Source organism: Oncorhynchus kisutch, linkage group LG8 (assembly GCF_002021735.2).
Source record: "Oncorhynchus kisutch isolate 150728-3 linkage group LG8, Okis_V2, whole genome shotgun sequence".
Taxonomy (NCBI): Eukaryota; Metazoa; Chordata; class Actinopteri; order Salmoniformes; family Salmonidae; genus Oncorhynchus; species Oncorhynchus kisutch.
Window position 1 is genome coordinate 46875196 of NC_034181.2, and position 17368 is coordinate 46892563.

At 41.2% G+C, this 17368-nt stretch overlaps 1 protein-coding gene across 4 annotated transcripts in view; it reads right to left on the bottom strand.

The window, feature by feature from the left end:
• The window catches only part of LOC109895605 (glutamate receptor ionotropic, delta-2-like), a 521177-nt gene that overhangs the window by 307340 nt on the left and 196469 nt on the right, over window positions 1-17368 (bottom strand). Inside the window, exon 1 of one of the 4 annotated variants that reach the window (XM_031830443.1) lies at window positions 9098-9469. The exons of the other annotated variants lie outside the window; for them this stretch is intronic. The gene's annotated coding sequence lies outside the window, so the exon portion shown is untranslated. Of the gene's footprint in view, window positions 1-9097; window positions 9470-17368 lie in introns of those variants that run through there. 4 annotated transcript variants of the gene reach the window in all.

Sequence of the window (17368 nt, forward strand, 5' to 3'; positions counted from 1 at the left end):
TCCCGGTCGCAGCCGGCTGCGACAGAGCCTGGACTCAAACCAGTATCTCAAGTGGCACAGCTAGCACTGCGATTTAGTGCCTTAGACCACTGTGCCACTCGGGAGGCCATCACTGGTATCTTTTATCAGAGGAGTAATTGTCAATCCGGGCCAATGTCCTACTTTGAGTACCACAGGCTATTCTAACCCACTGAAGTACTTGTAAAATCCTTTGAGATTCTAACACAAGAAGATGCATAGCAATAGAATTCCCACTCAAATTCAAATACTGCCCCCAACAGATCCACAGATGACGCAATCTTTATGGCACTCCACACTGCCCTTTCCCACCTGGACAATAAGAACACCTAAGAGGAACACCTGTGTGCTGTTGATTGACTACAGCTAAGTCTTCAACACCATTGTGCCCTCCAAGCTTATCAATAAGCTAAGGACCCTGGGAATGAACACCTCCCTCTGCAACTGGATCCTGGACTTTCTGACGGGCTGCCCCTAGGTGATGAGGTAAGGCAACAACACATCCACCATGATGACCCTCAACACAGGGGCCCCTCAGGGGTGACTGCTTTGTCCCATCCTGTACTCCCTGTTCACCCAAAACTCCAACATCATCATTAAGTTTGCAGACAATATGGCGGTGGTATGCCTGATCACCGATGACGGAGACAGCCTATAGGAAGGAGGTCAGAGTACTAGCAATGTGTTGCCGGGACAACAACCTCTCCCTCATCGTCAGCAAGACAAAGGAGCTGATCGTAGACTACAGGAAATGGAGGGCCAAGTATGCCCGCATTCACATCAACAGAGCTATAATGAACGGGTCGCGAGCTTCACATTCCTTGGTGTCCACATCACTAAGGATCTATCATGGTCCACACACACCAACACAGTCGTAAAGAGGGCACAAAAACGCCTCTTCCCTCTCAGGAGGCTGAAACAATTTAGCTTGGGCCCTCAGATCCACAAATGTTCTACAGCTGCACCATTGAGAGCATCTTGACTGGCTGCATCACCACTTGGTATGAAAACTGCTTGGTATGGCAACTGCTTGTCATCCGACCACAAGGCGCTACAGAGGGTAGTGAGTACGGCCCAGTACATCACTGGGGTCGAGCTCGCTGCCATCCAGGACCTCTATACCAGGTGGTGTCAGAGGATGGCCCAGAAAATGGTCAGACTACAGCCACCCAAGTCATAGACTGCTTTCTCTGCTACCGCATGGCAAGCGGTACCGATGCACCAAGTCTGGAAGATAGACTGCTAAATACAGTTGTTAGTAAAATAGTTAGCTACCCATACTATCGGCATTGACCCGTTTTGCACTAACTTCTTTGACTCATATGCTGCTGCTGCTGCTACTGTTTATTATCTGTCACTTATTCCTAGTTATATGTACATATATATCTCAATTACCTCGTAACCCTGCACATCGGCTCGTTACTAGTACCCTGTGTATATAGCCCCGTTACTGTTACTCATTGTGTATTTACTTTTACTTTTATTATTATGTGTTTCACTTTCGTATTATTTCTTTCTCTCTGCATTGTTGGGAAGGGCCGTAAGTTGGCATTTCACTGTTAGTCTACACTTGTTGTTTACGAAGCATGTGAAGAATACAATTTGATTTGATTTGAATTGCATCTATTTCTATTGGAGGTATCTGTTTCCCATCCATGTATCTGGAGGAGGTATCTGTTTCCCATCCATGTATCTGGAGGAGGTATCTGTTTCCCATCCATGTATCTGGAGGAGGTATCTGTTTCCCATCCATGTATCTGGAGGAGGTATCTGTTTCCCATCCATGTATCTGGAGGAGGTATCTGTTTCCCATCCATGTATCTGGAGGAGGTATCTGTTTCCCATCCATGTATCTGGAGGAGGTATCTGTTTCCCATCCATGTATCTGGAGGAGGTATCTGTTTCCCATCCATGTATCTGGAGGAGGTATCTGTTTCCCATCCATGTATCTGGAGGAGGTATCTGTTTCCCATCCATGTATCTGGAGGAGGTATCTGTTTCCCATCCATGTATCTGGAGGAGGTATCTGTTTCCCATCCATGTATCTGGAGGAGGTATCTGTTTCCCATCCATGTATCTGGAGGAGGTATCTGTTTCCCATCCATGTATCTGGAGGAGGTATCTGTTTCCCATCCATGTATCTGGAGGAGGTATCTGTTTCCCATCCATGTATCTGGAGGAGGTATCTGTTTCCCATCCATGTATCTGGAGGAGGTATCTGTTTCCCATCCATGTATCTGGAGGAGGTATCTGTTTCCCATCCATGTATCTGGAGGAGGTATCTGTTTCCCATCCATGTATCTGGAGGAGGTATCTGTTTCCCATGTAGCACAAGGTTGGACAAGAACCTTAGAGAGTCAGTCAACCAGTGTGTGCCCAGTGGGGCCAGACGCAAGCTAATTGATCCAATGCCAATAATGTAATTGCTAAAGGAGACATCGGTCTGCATTTTAAGTTTGGCGAGTGGAGGTTAATGAGACATAAGGTACAGGATGTGGTTTGGGACCAAAGGGAATTAATCATAAGCTGCAGCAGACACAGGCCTCCATCCAGCTATATCCATCTTTTCAACCCTAATTCAAATTAAAATGCCTACCCTCTGTCATTCAGGATAAACACATGAGAAACACCCCACAAAGGGATGTGATTTAGTCGATTCCACTTGTTTACTTTGCCCATTTCTGCATTTCATTATCTGACTAATAATTTTTGTTTCATTTGGAAAGTAATGAGTTCAAAGCACTGACCCGGGAAAGTGCAACAGTCCATTAGTGGACCATTGTCTGTGATTTCCTGACCCTGCAAAGTGGAGGGCTGAAGTATGACCCTTGAACCCCCCCCCCAGACCTTTTCCAGGGAGCATGGGGTCGCATCAGGTCAGACACAGGTGGCAGCACCACTCCACTTCTCATTAGTGGCCATCCGAACAGCCATTAGCGCACACGGATAATGGCAGCTCAAATGAACATGTTGAGCAGCTGGCTCCGACCATTAGTCTCCCCTGTCAGTCGGTCATAAGTGCTCATTATGGAAAGGAAGGACATTTAAGGAAATGCTCTGGCGCAGATATTTGCAATTCAAAAGCATGCCAGTGGCAACACAATTAAAAACCCAGCTATGTGTCGTAGCAACAGATGCCGGGTAGCGCCCATGAATACAGTACAGGCATGCAGCCCATTAGTCTTTCACTATTTCTCCAGTAATGCCAGTGGTGTAGGTGGTTTGTACAAGACAAATACTGTAACATCCTCAACAGTGAATCAAATATCAACTGACCTAGATGTAACAAAAAACACCTATTTGGGTGCAAACGCCCTTAACGCCACAGTAGAACATAGCGCTACTGATATTGCCTATCTCCCTGTAGCTGTACTACTGTACTCTAATACTCTCCCTGGTTACCAGAAAAACTGCTGGGGTATTAGCCATCAAAAGACACATAATATCCAGTCATGTCGTGGTATATTAATAAGTGTGTAAACGCTGATCGGCGTTCAGGGTAAATTAAAAACATTTCCAATGCATTTTTCTGCGATTAGGGGATAAACGCTCATGCAAAATAATAAACGGGTGCGTAAACGGCATTAACGTTCGTTTACCCTCCACTGCACCACTAATAATACAATTTGAGACCTTGTAACCCTGCATCAATCAGAAACATATAGGCACACACACACAACGCATCGCTTTGAGTGTGCCTGGTGGCTACGACACCATCAAAGCCAAGACATTATGGGCCACTATACAACAGTCCATCGCTATGGCGGATAATTGTAAGTACTGTGTACCTTGGTACTGTCACCACAACATGCTTACGTGTTTCCTAGTAACAAGAGGAGCGCAATCATCCAGAGCTACCCTGGGGATCGGAACCGAAGGTTACTATGGCATGGAGATTTCTCTCATCAGTCTTGAGGAGCTCGGCTCCTCCATTCACCCTTATGTTCCCTTCAGAAGATAGCACAACCGTTTGCACTCTCTCTAAAGAAGCACAGACCTACACTCAATCCCTCTGTAAACACCATTACCATACACAGAGACACACACACACACACACACATTTTTACACAACGGGTCACCAACATATTCAGTCCTTTTGTTCTGTATCTATGGACATGACCCAGTCGTTCGTTCTAAATGTGCCATTGCCGTATTGGCTGCCGAGGTTCTTATCCCTTGCTTGCTAGCTAGCCAACTATGGCTACCTTACACTCACGTCAAACAATGCAGACTGAATAACAACAGTAGATGCATTTGTTTAAGCTGTTTTCTATTGACATTTATTTGGATGAATCCATAACAATGAGCTAATGAGGCACAATTTCACCTGGCATAGAAAATAAGCTCTCTCGTTGTTTCAGAGGAGGTAGCCATTGAAACAATTTTGCAAATGTCAGAGAGACAGACAGTAAAGTTTATACAAATCTCTGTTGTTGAAAACAAAATGTTAGTCTAAAAGAAATGTGAGAATGTCAAGATGCTTTTTATTGTGGACATCAACTTTATAACTTCCCTGCCTGGGCTAATGAGACAGTGGATTGTGCAGTCAGATGGAACAGAACAAATACATTTTAACGTCATAGATTTAGCCTGTGGTAATTTGTGGAATAGACACCGGCTGGAAAGTGCTTTCAACCAATCAGCATTCAGGATTAGACCGACCCTTTGTATAAAAGCTAATTATACACTGGGTGGCTTTTATAGTCGGGAGGCTTGACATAACTGGGCCACCGCAAATTAGAACAAAAAACAAATCATATTTCACTACACAATACCTTGGCGGCGCACATCCTTAAAAAAAACTTGAAAAGTCTAAGCCTTTGTGATCATTCATGTATCATTCAGCTATTTGATTTTGAATTTTAGGACCCCTGTAGATATAAAAACAAGTAAATTATAATCATATTTGATCAAATATTGAATCTGGCCTTTATCACTATAGCCCATAGAAAAGCAATGAATTCATTCATAAATGAACACATTCATAAACGGCAGAACAGACAGTCCAAAAAATAAATCATAAGGAATAACATTTTGAAGTGCCTGTCCTATATCTAAGAGTTAAAAGAAAGCTCATGATTTTTATTGTCGTCACATATTGATCCCCTTTTTCTTTTTGGCAACAACACGACCTCCGTACTTCCACACATGTTTTTACAACAGCACCTTCAGACGAGTCCTGTGAGAACATCATAGTAGTTTGTAGCCTAAACGGTTCGGACGCCACAGACAGAGGTTGGTACATTGGCAGTACCAAATTCAGACGAGTACTGCGGGGCTTGTGGGGGTCGTAGAGCAAACTCCCAACGTGTTCGGGAATGTCTCATCTTTCCACAGAGTGGTCATAGTAGTTGGAACGCTACAGACGTTATCGTGAGAAGACCATGCTCAGGCTTTTATGATGTGGATGCTCATTTGACCTCTGTAATCATAGTTTGCATCATGTATTCCCATACACTTTCCCCTCTGTTGCCATTTAAACGCATGTGGTTTGGACGCAATCAATGAGGTCTACTGTTCAAAGGCAGTGTTGTGAAAGACTATTGGTGGTGGGGGTTGGGTGCAGAGAGGTGAAACTGCAGAGAAATCTATGGGTAGGAAGAGTAGTCGATGAACTTGACCTTTCTGCACAGTAAGTGGTCCAGGAGTTTGGGGTTTTGACTAGAGGGGATACAGCTTGGTCATATTTGACTCTTTGTAGCAGGTTAGGATAACTTAGGCAACAGGTAAGGAAAATTAACCTAGTAGGTTAGGAGAATTAGGAAAAAGGCTAGGTTTAGGGTTAGCTAAAATGCCCAAAAAAGAAACTTTTGACTTCAATTTGGCAAAAGCTATCCCCTCTAGCCATGACTGAGTTTGGTTGTGACTGTGTTGCACTTGCAGCGGTGGCTGGTGGCACATTTAATTGGAGGACGGGCTCATAGTAATGGCTGGAATGGAATAAATGGAATGGTATGAAACTTCCAACGCATGGTTTCCAGGCAGGAGGTCATTACTTGCCTAAAAGGTCCTTTTCTCCCTTCAAATGCAATGCATTCAGTGATGGAGTGGGTGAATACTTTCAGTGCCTTCTGAAAGTATTCACAACCCTTGACTTTTTCCACAATTTGTTGTGTTACAGCCTGCATTTAAAACGGGTCGTCACTTCCCTACACACAATAGCTATAACGTCAAAGCGGAATTATGTTTTTAGGCATTTTTACTCATTAAAATGAATAGCTGAAATGTCTTTAGTCAAGAAGTATTCAACCCCTTTATCATGGCAAGCCTAAATATATTCAGGAGTAAACATTTGCATAACAAGTCACATAATAATTTGCATGGACTCACTCTGTGTGCAATAATTCAGTTTAACATAGTTTTTGAATGACTACCTCATCTCCGTACCCCACACATACAATTATTTGTAAAGTCCCTCAGTCGAGCAGTGAATTTCAAACACAGATTCAACCACAAAGACCAGCGAGGTTTTCCGTTGGTAGATAAACAAAGACATAGGCATCCTTCCTAACTCAGTTGCTGCTCAGGGGTTTCACCATGAGGCCTATGGTGACTTTAAAACAGTGACAGAGTATAATGGCTGTGATGGGAGAAAACTGAGGATGGACAAACATTGTAGTTACTCCACAATACTAACCTAATTGACTGAGTGAAAAGGAAGCCTTTACAGAATTGTTAGCAATATGGCACCAAAGTAATAGTGCAAAAAAACATGGCAAAGCAATTCACCTTTTGTCCTGAATACAAAGTATTATCTTTGGGGCAAATCCAATACAACACATTACCGAGTACCACTCTTCATATTTTCAAGCAAAGTGGTGGCTGCATCATGTTATGGATATGCTTACAATCGATAAGGACTAGGGTGTCTTCAACATAAAAAAGATATGGAATGGAGCTAAGCACAGACAAAATCCTAGAGGAAAACCTGGTTCAGTCTGCTTTCCACCAGACACTGGGAGATTCATTTACCTTTCAGCAGGACAATAACCTAAAACATAAGGCCAAATTTACACTGGGGTTGCTTACCAAGAAGTCAGTGAATGTTCCTGAGTGGTCGAGTTACACTTTTGACTTAAATCTACTTGAAAATCTATGGCAAGACTTGAAAAGCAATGATCAACAACCAACTTGAAAGAGCTTGAAGAATTTTGAAAAGAATAATGGACAATCCAGGTGTGGAAGGCTGTTAGAAACTTACCCAGAAAAACTCACAGCTGTATTCGCTGCCTAAGGTGCTTCTACAAAGTATTGACTCAGGGGTGTGAATACTTATGCAAATTAGATATTTCTATATTTCATTTCATTCATGTGTTCACTTTGTCATTATGGTGTGTTGTGTGTCCATGGGTGAGAAAATAAATCAATTTTTATCTATTTTAAATTCAGGCTGTAACACACCAAAATGTGGAATACTTTCTGAAGACACTGAAGGTGGGTAAACGCTGATCCCCTTTCGCGGTGAGTGAAAACATGCCTCCTATACTTTCAATGCATTATCCCGCAAAAGGTGGGTCATATTTAGTGTAAAGAATCAGATCAACTCCACTGAATATGATGGAAACCTTAAGCAATGGTTGTAGAATAGAGAAGGCGTGCTGCAAAGCAAGCCTCTCAGCACAGCACAGTCCCAAGGGGCGGTGGGACTACGGAGTTCATGTCAGGAGAAAATGTGCCTGTTAGTCCAGAATAGCAGAGTGGGTCACCAATCCCATACAAATTGTAGCCTGCAGCCTCCTTCCATATGTTATTTTCTTGTTGCTTTGCTGTCATTTCCCACAACACAAGTTGAAACACAATCTCCATATTGCTCGTATTTTATTCTTTCAGATGAACCCTGTACATCTTCAAAGGAAAAGGAAATAAAATACACTGTTTTGTACAAACCCGTGTTCCAGGCCATAAAAAATGTTCAAGGATGGATGCCTCTACCATTTTCAAAACAGCATTATCGGGACCAGGGATATGTGGCCATCAGATTATAAAATCCCCCCCGACGGAGATAAGGGAAATAGCATAGGATATGCTCTGGTCGGGAACAAACCACCACAGTCATTCCAAGTGTCATTCGCTGTCATCCTTTGTGAAGGCTCCTGACCTGACTAAATGCATGTTTAACATGGAGTTAGGCTCTAAAGACCCTATTAGGCACCTTATCATACAGAGACACTGCTGAGTTAGACAGGAGGATTTAGGGCTGACCAGGGGAATGGGAGGGTGTCATTGCCGATCTGACAGTATTAATGGAACTGGGACATGATGGAGAGAGATAATCCCCCCATTGATGAGGATGGGAGAGGAATATATCTGAGAGCAATCCCTGCCTCCCCCGCATTGCCCCGGTCCCTCCTGCTCTTCTCATTCCTCAGGCTCCATCTCCAGACAGCACTTTCCTGCTTCATATTAGACTCACGTATAGTGTTGCTTTGCAAATCTTTTTTTTTTTAACACATAGGCTGAGTGTGCCCTTTTCTTTGGAAATTAGGCAAATGAACTAGCGTTTCTCAACCCTAATGGGAGGTACTACACGTATCATATGCAAACAGTTAGTTGTCAGGAATTAAGTTCAATATCTACTCTACTGTATCAAATTAGATGCAAATGTATCTATAGTCTCACATTGGGTGTTGGAGACAGGCTTTATCTAAAGCAATCAATATCACAAGGTATCTAGTTCCAGTAGTTAATGGACATTAATTGTACGAACCCCAGCAGTACCACCGACTAACCTGTATTCCCGCACATTTACTCGGTACAGGTACCGCCAGTATATAGCCTCGTTATTGATTGTTACTTTTTATTTTATTTTTTACTTTAGTTTATTTTGTAACGGCTACACCAGCAGTCATGAGTCATGGCTGCAGGCAAATTCCACATGACGGTTGAGTCAGTAACCTCCTCCTATGCGCTATGCACATGAATGTCGCTGACCCAACTCGCGAACAGCCTGGTACCCAAGCCCTCCCTCTAATCACTCCGACGTCAATGCAAATGTAATTCCAGTTCAATATCAAACACATAATCGAAACAATATAATGCTTTTAAGACTACCCTATTAGCCTACATTGTTTAACCTCACCGTGATCGATCAACTTGAAGAAGTTCGACAACAGGTTGAAAGTCTGGAAAACATGGTTGTTGGGTCTTGTTTCAAAGTGAAATGGAGAAGCGCTTTCCAAGGTGATGATTAATTAAAAACATTTAAGAAGTCGCATGTAGAACTCCCATGCGCATATTATAGCTTATGCATGCACATAGGTCTATATATGAGCCCATGCACGAAAAAAAAGCCTGAATTAAAATGATTGCGCGGTTATACAATACATATGTAACGGCTCTCGTTGGTAGAAGGAGACTAAGGCGCAGCATGGTAGGCGAACATCGTAATTTTATTGATGACACTGAACAAAAAACAAAAGCGCACAGTTCTGTCAGGTACAGACACTAAACAGAAAACAAGATCCCACGAAACCCAAATGGAAAATGACAACATATATGTGATGCCCAATCAGAGACAACGATAGACAGCTGCCTCTGATTGAGAACCACAACACACACACACACACACACACACACACACACACACACACACACACACACACGGCCAAAAACAAAGAAAAAGAAAACATAGAAAACATAGAAAACATTTACCTACCCGAGTCACACCCTGACCTAACCAAACATAGAGAATAAAAAGTATCTCTAAGGTCAGGGCGTGACAACATAGCATAACAGCCTACAGCAAATTACGCATGGCAGAATTATATATACAGTATATACGTTTTAAGATGTACCAAAGACATCATTGGCCTGGCCTGTAGCTACTCCAAAATTACCCAAACTCTAGTAATCACCTTTGAGTGTGGACTGTATTAGTATTCATACTTTATATCCATGAGTCTGCGAGATAATGTATAGGCCTGGGCGATGCTGTTGGTTCATTGATTGTGCAGAGTGGTTTACAGAGTATAGTTAGTCTACAATTATAGTGAGTTTGTATTAGTAATAGGGATTTATTTTATTTGAATGATTAATAGGCTGACACATTACCTTTAGCTACATAATATGATGGTTGCCACTAAAAAGAGGATGCTCCAAGCTTTCTAGTGGTACTATATTTATTTATTAAGCACATTGCTCCGCTATAAAACCGGAGTAGCCTACCCGGCATGATTGAAAAAGGAACGTCAGGAAAGCGCAGCCTCCAGTCGCTACTCGAGTGCATACTGATGACGTTTTTCCCATGCCCTTCTTTGCTGTCCATTTGATAAAGGCCCATTCTAAATCGAAACAAATGTCACATATTAGTAAAGACACGATTCAATTCAGAATAGCCTATGGCAAGGAACAGAGCAGAACTTTTTTTCTAAATCATCAATATAGTCGCATCATGCAGCCTATATATTTTTGAGGTGCCTACGAGAACCAGTCGGATGACGAGTCGACTCTTTTTTTGTGTGAAAAAGCCACAACAAAACGTAAATCAGTTTTTGTGGATATTGAGAGTTGTGTTGTTTTGGATACTTGAAATCCTTTATTGCAAGGTTAAAAATATTGTATCATTACTGAAGTAAAATAGTTCATTTCCAAGTTTTTTTAAAACATTAGCTAGCATGCCCAATGTGCAAATGCTAACGTAAGCTCAAATATCCCTGACCTGACAGTATCATAGCTGACTTGGCCCATTCAAGATTCAAGATAACATGCTACAGATCAATGAAATCAGGCTGGTTTAGACACTGAATAATTAGCTAGTTATTTATATAGTAATGTAATACTATAAAGTTGTCATTTACAATCAATAATGTAGTGATGAACACAATGAACACTGATTTTCATTTTGTCTACAAGTTGCTGATGTTGCTTAATCAACGGGTAGGCCTATTAGCTGGCCAAAATGACATGGAAAGTGATCAAAATATATAAACTGCGTTGCAGTAATTTCAGTTCAGAATTATATCGATTTTAGGTAGCAAAGCAATCAATATCCTATCCTAAACCTGTTGGAAGCGAGAGGCATCTTGCTCTCATTCATTAGCTATGTCATTTAAAGCAGCACCCCATTTCTTGCTAGCCCTGGCCACTCGCCTTCACCCCTCAAAGATGCAAACGCATGGTGTAGATGAATGGTCTACCAATACAGTTACACCAATACACTGATTTTTAATCTTTGAGTTGGTGTGAACGACTACACAGACGAGAATTGGACTCGAGTTAGTCACCAATCACCGGTTAAGCTGGCAGCTGACTTAGATGCATTTTTTCTTTATTTAACTAGGCAAGTCAGTTAAGAACATATTCTTATTTTCTATGACGGCCTAGGAACAGTGGGTTAACAGGGGGCAGAACGACAGATATTTCTCTTGTCGGCTCGGGGATTCGATCTTGCAACCTTTCAGATACTACTCCAATGCTCTAACCACATGCCGCCCCATGAATAGTGACGTTGCGTGTTGTTTGATTTAACTAGTTAATTGTCATTACTTTGAGCGAAGCTTCCAGTATGCTCTGAATAACCAGTAATCAAAAGTAATCAAAGTAATCAAAGGATCCTTCTTGCCCACTGCCATCCGGACATTCAACTACACCAGGTTCGCAGTCAACACATGACACTAACCAGTCACTTTATTTGCTTTTGCACACTAGTACTGTACTATTTTACTTGCCCCTCTACAGTTATATTTGTGTTTCGTGTGATTGTCTTGTAATGTTGTGAGTATTTGTATTGTTTTTACTTTGCCTATATGACAAACAAATTCCATCTCACCTGTCAGAAGAAGATTGCTCCTCATCTCCTCTCTCAATCTCAGAAGATTGTTCCTCCTGGCAATGGAGACATTGGCAACTCATTCCAGTACCCAGGAGCGTCGTATGGAAGTTAGGACGATTCTGAGGGCCCTAAAAAACTATTATTTAAATTGTCCTATCATCATTAATAGATTATATTTACAATGTACTAATAAAACTAATAACGGTTTCTTTTTCTTTTCTGTTTTTTGGCAAAAAGTAAACATCCAGACACCCTCTGTATTGCCCAACCCCCCCCCCCCCCCCCCCCCCCCCTATTTACATGAAACGGTTCGGTCCTGCCCCCTAGCATGTACACGAACTCTACATGCTAGCAGTGAATTGCGAGTGAGGAGTGCCGGTGGAACATCATGTCATCAAGCTTCCTAAAGAACAATCTGGCTTCCAAAAACAAAAAGAAAGAAAAAGAGATGTTGGCAGTATGTCAGTCAATTTATCACAAAGGAAGGTGGGTGTAGTCCGTGAGTGGTGGAAATGAACCTGTTAGCTTAGTCCATAGTGAAATAGGCTACTTTTGCTCACCTAACATTAGTTATTTCATATCTTCACAGACAATTCTGAGTGTTTACATTTCGCTCCTCTTTTAGCTGACATTTAATCATTGCAGGCAAACGTTTAGCAAGCTATTCATACTAAATCAGTTGTCCCTGTCCCTGCCTGGTGCCAGGCCCAACAGATGCAGCTTCCGGCTCAGCAGCCCTGTCTCCCCATCCCCATACCCCTGAACCAGCCCTACTCCCAAAGGAGGAGTAGGTAAGAGGCATTGTGTTGAATGACATGTCAGTTGGCATAATTGCAGGTACTGCAATGCATTGAGGACAGAATTGTGATTCTCCAGTCAGGAAAAATCTCACATGACACAAAGGCAGCCAATACCAGAGCCTTAAAGGAAGAGATGCAGGCTCTTCGAGATGGATGGGAGTCTCTCCTGTCTGAGGCAACACTGATTGCTACACAAATGGATGTTGCACCTCAATTTAACAAGGAACACAGCCGCCAGAGGAAAAGGAAGAGATTCCATGATGAGACCTCTCAAGAGGAGACAGCTCAGGACAGTGCAGCCACGGTGTTTCAGAACACAGTGTTTTTTACTGCTATGGAAAACATCATAAGTGACCTGGACAGTAGGTTCCACACCACTGCAAAAATTGTAGAATAATTTTCTGCTGTTCTGAAAGTTGGGCAGATTAGTGAGGATAAAGTCCCTTCTGTGTGCCAACCTCCGATCATGAAGTTTTCCAGAGATGTTACACCTGAGTTTCAAAATGAAGTAAGACACCTGAACACAGTATATGCTGTCACTTTCCCCCCTAACTTGTCCCTTTTTGGGCTCCTGAATGCAATCTGTAAGACGCAGCTGCAAAGCATTTTTGGAGAAGTGTGTATTGCTTTACATATATTTTACACACTGCCTGTGAACTTTTGCTGGTGGTGAGAGAGCTTCCAGTAAGCTAAAACTGATTAAAAAACTATTTGAGGTCCACTATGTCCCAGGACAGGCTTTGCAGTCTTGCCATGCTGTCCATTGAAAGTCAGTTAGCTAGAAAGCTAGACTTCAAAGATTTGATCAGTGACTTTGCTAGCAAGAAGGCTCGGCGCTGGGCTCTTGGTGAGTAAGGCTGAGCAAGGCCCAGTGATAACTGTTAAATGGCATGGATATTGGATCACTACATGCATGATTCCCACAGGCTGAGAACAAGCCTGAGAACAGACTGAGAACAAGATATATCTCAAAGTAATGGCTGGATTGCCATAAAATTGGTTGTGCACAATCAAGACCCCAAGTGGAAGAAACCTAGTGATTTCTTCTAGCGCCAACATCAGGCCTTTTCATTACCATTTCCATTTTGTTTTCCATTTTTAATTTCCACTTTTACAGCTGCTTATTTTCTAGTTGGTATGTATACTTAGTTCAAAAATCGTCTGCTGATTAAATCATTTTGTTTGTTATATTATTCTATAGATGATAATGTTAATTTCATTGAAGAGGTTAACGTATATTAAGTTGTATTTATATTTAATTACTCATTTATGTTGAGAGAATTTTCCATTCAAGAATTTTACCATTCAAATTACATTTCTGTCTGTAAAAGATGGCCTTCAGCACATTTCTTATAGAGGGTATCAGTCTTGCATCAAATAGTGAATTCCACTGTATGCAGAATGTTGCATGCATGTCTGCACAGTGTTATATTATCACAGCTCACTGTCAGTAAATATCCTACAGTAAATATTGGAATACAAGAGAATTCTTTTCATGGGGCCCAAAATCCCTGCCGGGGAATCTTTGAATACGGTTTTGTCCGTGTTTACTTTACAAAGCATTTTCTGTGATTAAAACATATCTTGCATTTGGGACAGTTTGTAGTTTTCAGAACTATAAGAAAATGTCCCTAGACTACCACACATATGTTTGATTTCTAAGACATTCTAAGGTGTGTATCATTCACAAATAAAGTTGCCAAATAACTCTAAATCTAGCGTATAGGACCTGTGTCAAATGGTCACTTTTATGCTCAACATAAAGCATATGCACATTCGCTCGGGAATGGGACACATATTATTTCTTGTTTATTCTGCTAAGTTCAATTATATTCTTCTTACTATAAAATCATATAATATAAAATAATGGCACGGGATTTTATAATCATATCTCATATGCTACATGAACTAGGCTACAGCCTAAGGTTGCCACGGGCATGGGCAATAGCCAGATAACATACATTAGGCCAACGCAGAATATGCTATTCTGTTCTTCAGAAATATATTTTCTTCATAATCATGTTTCTTTAGACCTGCCTAAAATAAATAATGGATTTTAAAAAATGTTGATGTTCTAAAGGTCTGCATCAGCGGCTTGTATGTGTGGAGGCCTGGAGAGGCTAAATGTGTTTATGTTAATTAATGGTCAATTACCAAATAAGTTAAACCCATTTCTTAGAGGACGGACTGAAAACGGCAACGTTGTCATCAAAATCAAAGGTGGAGTCCCAGATTCCTTTAATCAGATGCTCTCTAGGATCCATTCATTATGCTGTGTGTTTATGGATTCTCTGTGTGTTTATGGATTCTCTGTGTGTTTATGGATTCCCTGTAAGCCCTTCCCAGTTAAAACGCGACTGCCTTTAAAAAGCAATAAATCCCTTTGAAAACAGCCTAAGTGGCATTGATGTGAGTCAAACAGTAATTCTTGTGTCAAAATTGACTACAAAGTGGAATTTGATCATTTTAGTCATAAAGTCAGCCTCGTCTAAAACGGAATTTGGACATCCATGCGTCACAACAGGGAAATTAAGGTGTATTTTTTTGTACAATGTCCACTAAACATGGGCAAACGGGCTGCTGTGATTGCTCTCTATCCAATAGCATAGACAGTGACACAGACTTAACCAGCAGCTCCAACTATGTTTACATGAGACAACACACTGTGCATATCTTTTACTTAAGAAATACTACACCAAACACTTTAGTTAGATGTAAAATTGCATCACTAAAACATCTTCGTCAAAAACGTCAACTTTTATTACAGAGTTAGATTCATTCTGGTGATTTTGAGGAACTAATGTAGGTTTCCGCATCTACAGTGTCTCATCATAAACAAACATCATTATCCAAACACAGAATCGGTCAGGAAACACACCTCCAAGACTGAAATCTCGTATTTCCAATGAGCAACAGAAAAACACATGCCAATCGGCGTGTTCAGTGGCTCTTTAAGGCAGGGCAGAGGAGGCAGTAGTAAAATCACACTTTACATCAGCATCCTTTCATTACCCTGCAAAAGTCGTCCCCGGCCATCAACATTCCACAGGCATGTCCCACTCCCCTCGTCTTCTATTTTCAGCGACAGATTGTATGCAGTGAAATCACTTCAGACAACTCCGTCAGTACAATTTGTACAGCCAGTCGGAGGTCTATTTGCGGATGCTGCGATGGCATCCCTCATTAATATTCATGAGGTAAGGGCTGCAGTCACAATACACCTGTCATGGTCCTGCTTTCTGATTTGAGGATGAAACCATTGGCGCTAATTAAAAACCATGACCCGGTCACTCAGAGCTAAATACTTAAGTATTGTAATACCGGGCCAACTGACTGACTTGGATTCTGAATTAGGGCTGTAGCATGCTGGTGGTTCTGACAGAGAATACTCAAGGAGGGATGGGGCTGGGGCCAAATTACATGGTCATTTACATGATTATTTTTGTCAAAACAATTATTACGTTGAAGTGGTTAGAATGTTTTTGTGGTATGCCTGACTTTAAAAGGTATGATTCACAGCATATGCCCAAGCTGAGAGGTGTTTGAGTTTTTCAATCCAAAATTCAAGAGACATATTTCAATAAATCACAAAATATGTTTTAAAAAAGTCAACTAAATACGGCTTTCAACCAATAAGGACTAATAAGGTAACAAGTCGACACAACTTGCATAACTATGATAATTTTAGACATCTGTGTTTTGACAGACCATTCCAAGAACTCTACTATCCTCACCGCATAATCAGTAATGTCACAGAAGAAACAGCAGCAGGCACATTAGTTGTTCCATGTCATTTCTGCAAGCCATGACACCCACCATGTCAGATTGTTCAGAATTTTTTTCTGTAGTTATAAACAGGTACAATTGGAATTCCTGAAATATTATTTTGTTTACAAAAATTATGCTAATTGATTGCACCCAAATTGGCCATTATATTTGATAAGTTTCAGATAATGTTAAATAAATATAGTACCCAACATACAATTTGCACCAAACTTCTTCCTATCAATGAGAAAGACATGAGGAACATTTTTGGGGGGTTAAAAGCCACCAACGGACTCCACACACCAGGCTAATCCCACCCCAACAACCAGTATACAGTATCAATTCTCTATGTTTGACAAGTAGTTATGAAGCTGTTGCTTGGAGTATTGCTTCTCCATAATATGCCATGTATTCCCTGTGAATCTGGTGATTGTTTTTTTCCCCTGTTCAGATAAATTATTAATTTAAGTCGCTTGCATTATTTACCATAAATTGTGCGAAAGTACACATTTTTTGACAACTAGATGCCACTGTTCCTCCTTGAAATCAAATCAGTTACTCATTGGTAGGAAAACATTTAGTACAAATCGGACGTGGGTACTATATTTAAAAGTTTGAATGTCACATTTTTTTTCTATTGTGTTATTGACTGTTTATTCCATGTGTAACTTTGTGTTGCACTGCTTTGCTTTATCTTGGCCAGGTCGCAGTTGTAAATGAGAACTTGTTCTCAACTGACCTACCTTGTAAATTAAAGGTGAAATTTAAAAAAAATGCACAAGTACAGTGAAATGCCTTTCTTGCAAACTCAAAATGCAACAATGCAATTATCAATAACAATGGGCTACTCAAGGACATTCAGAGACTTTTCCCGAAGCCACTCCTGCTTTGTCTTGGCTGTGTGCCTAATCCACTGCAGCCCTGTCGATGTGGATGGGTACGTAATCGCCCCCCTATTTCCTGTAGTCCACGATCAGCTCCTTGATCTTGCTAAAGTTGAGGGACTGGTTGTTGT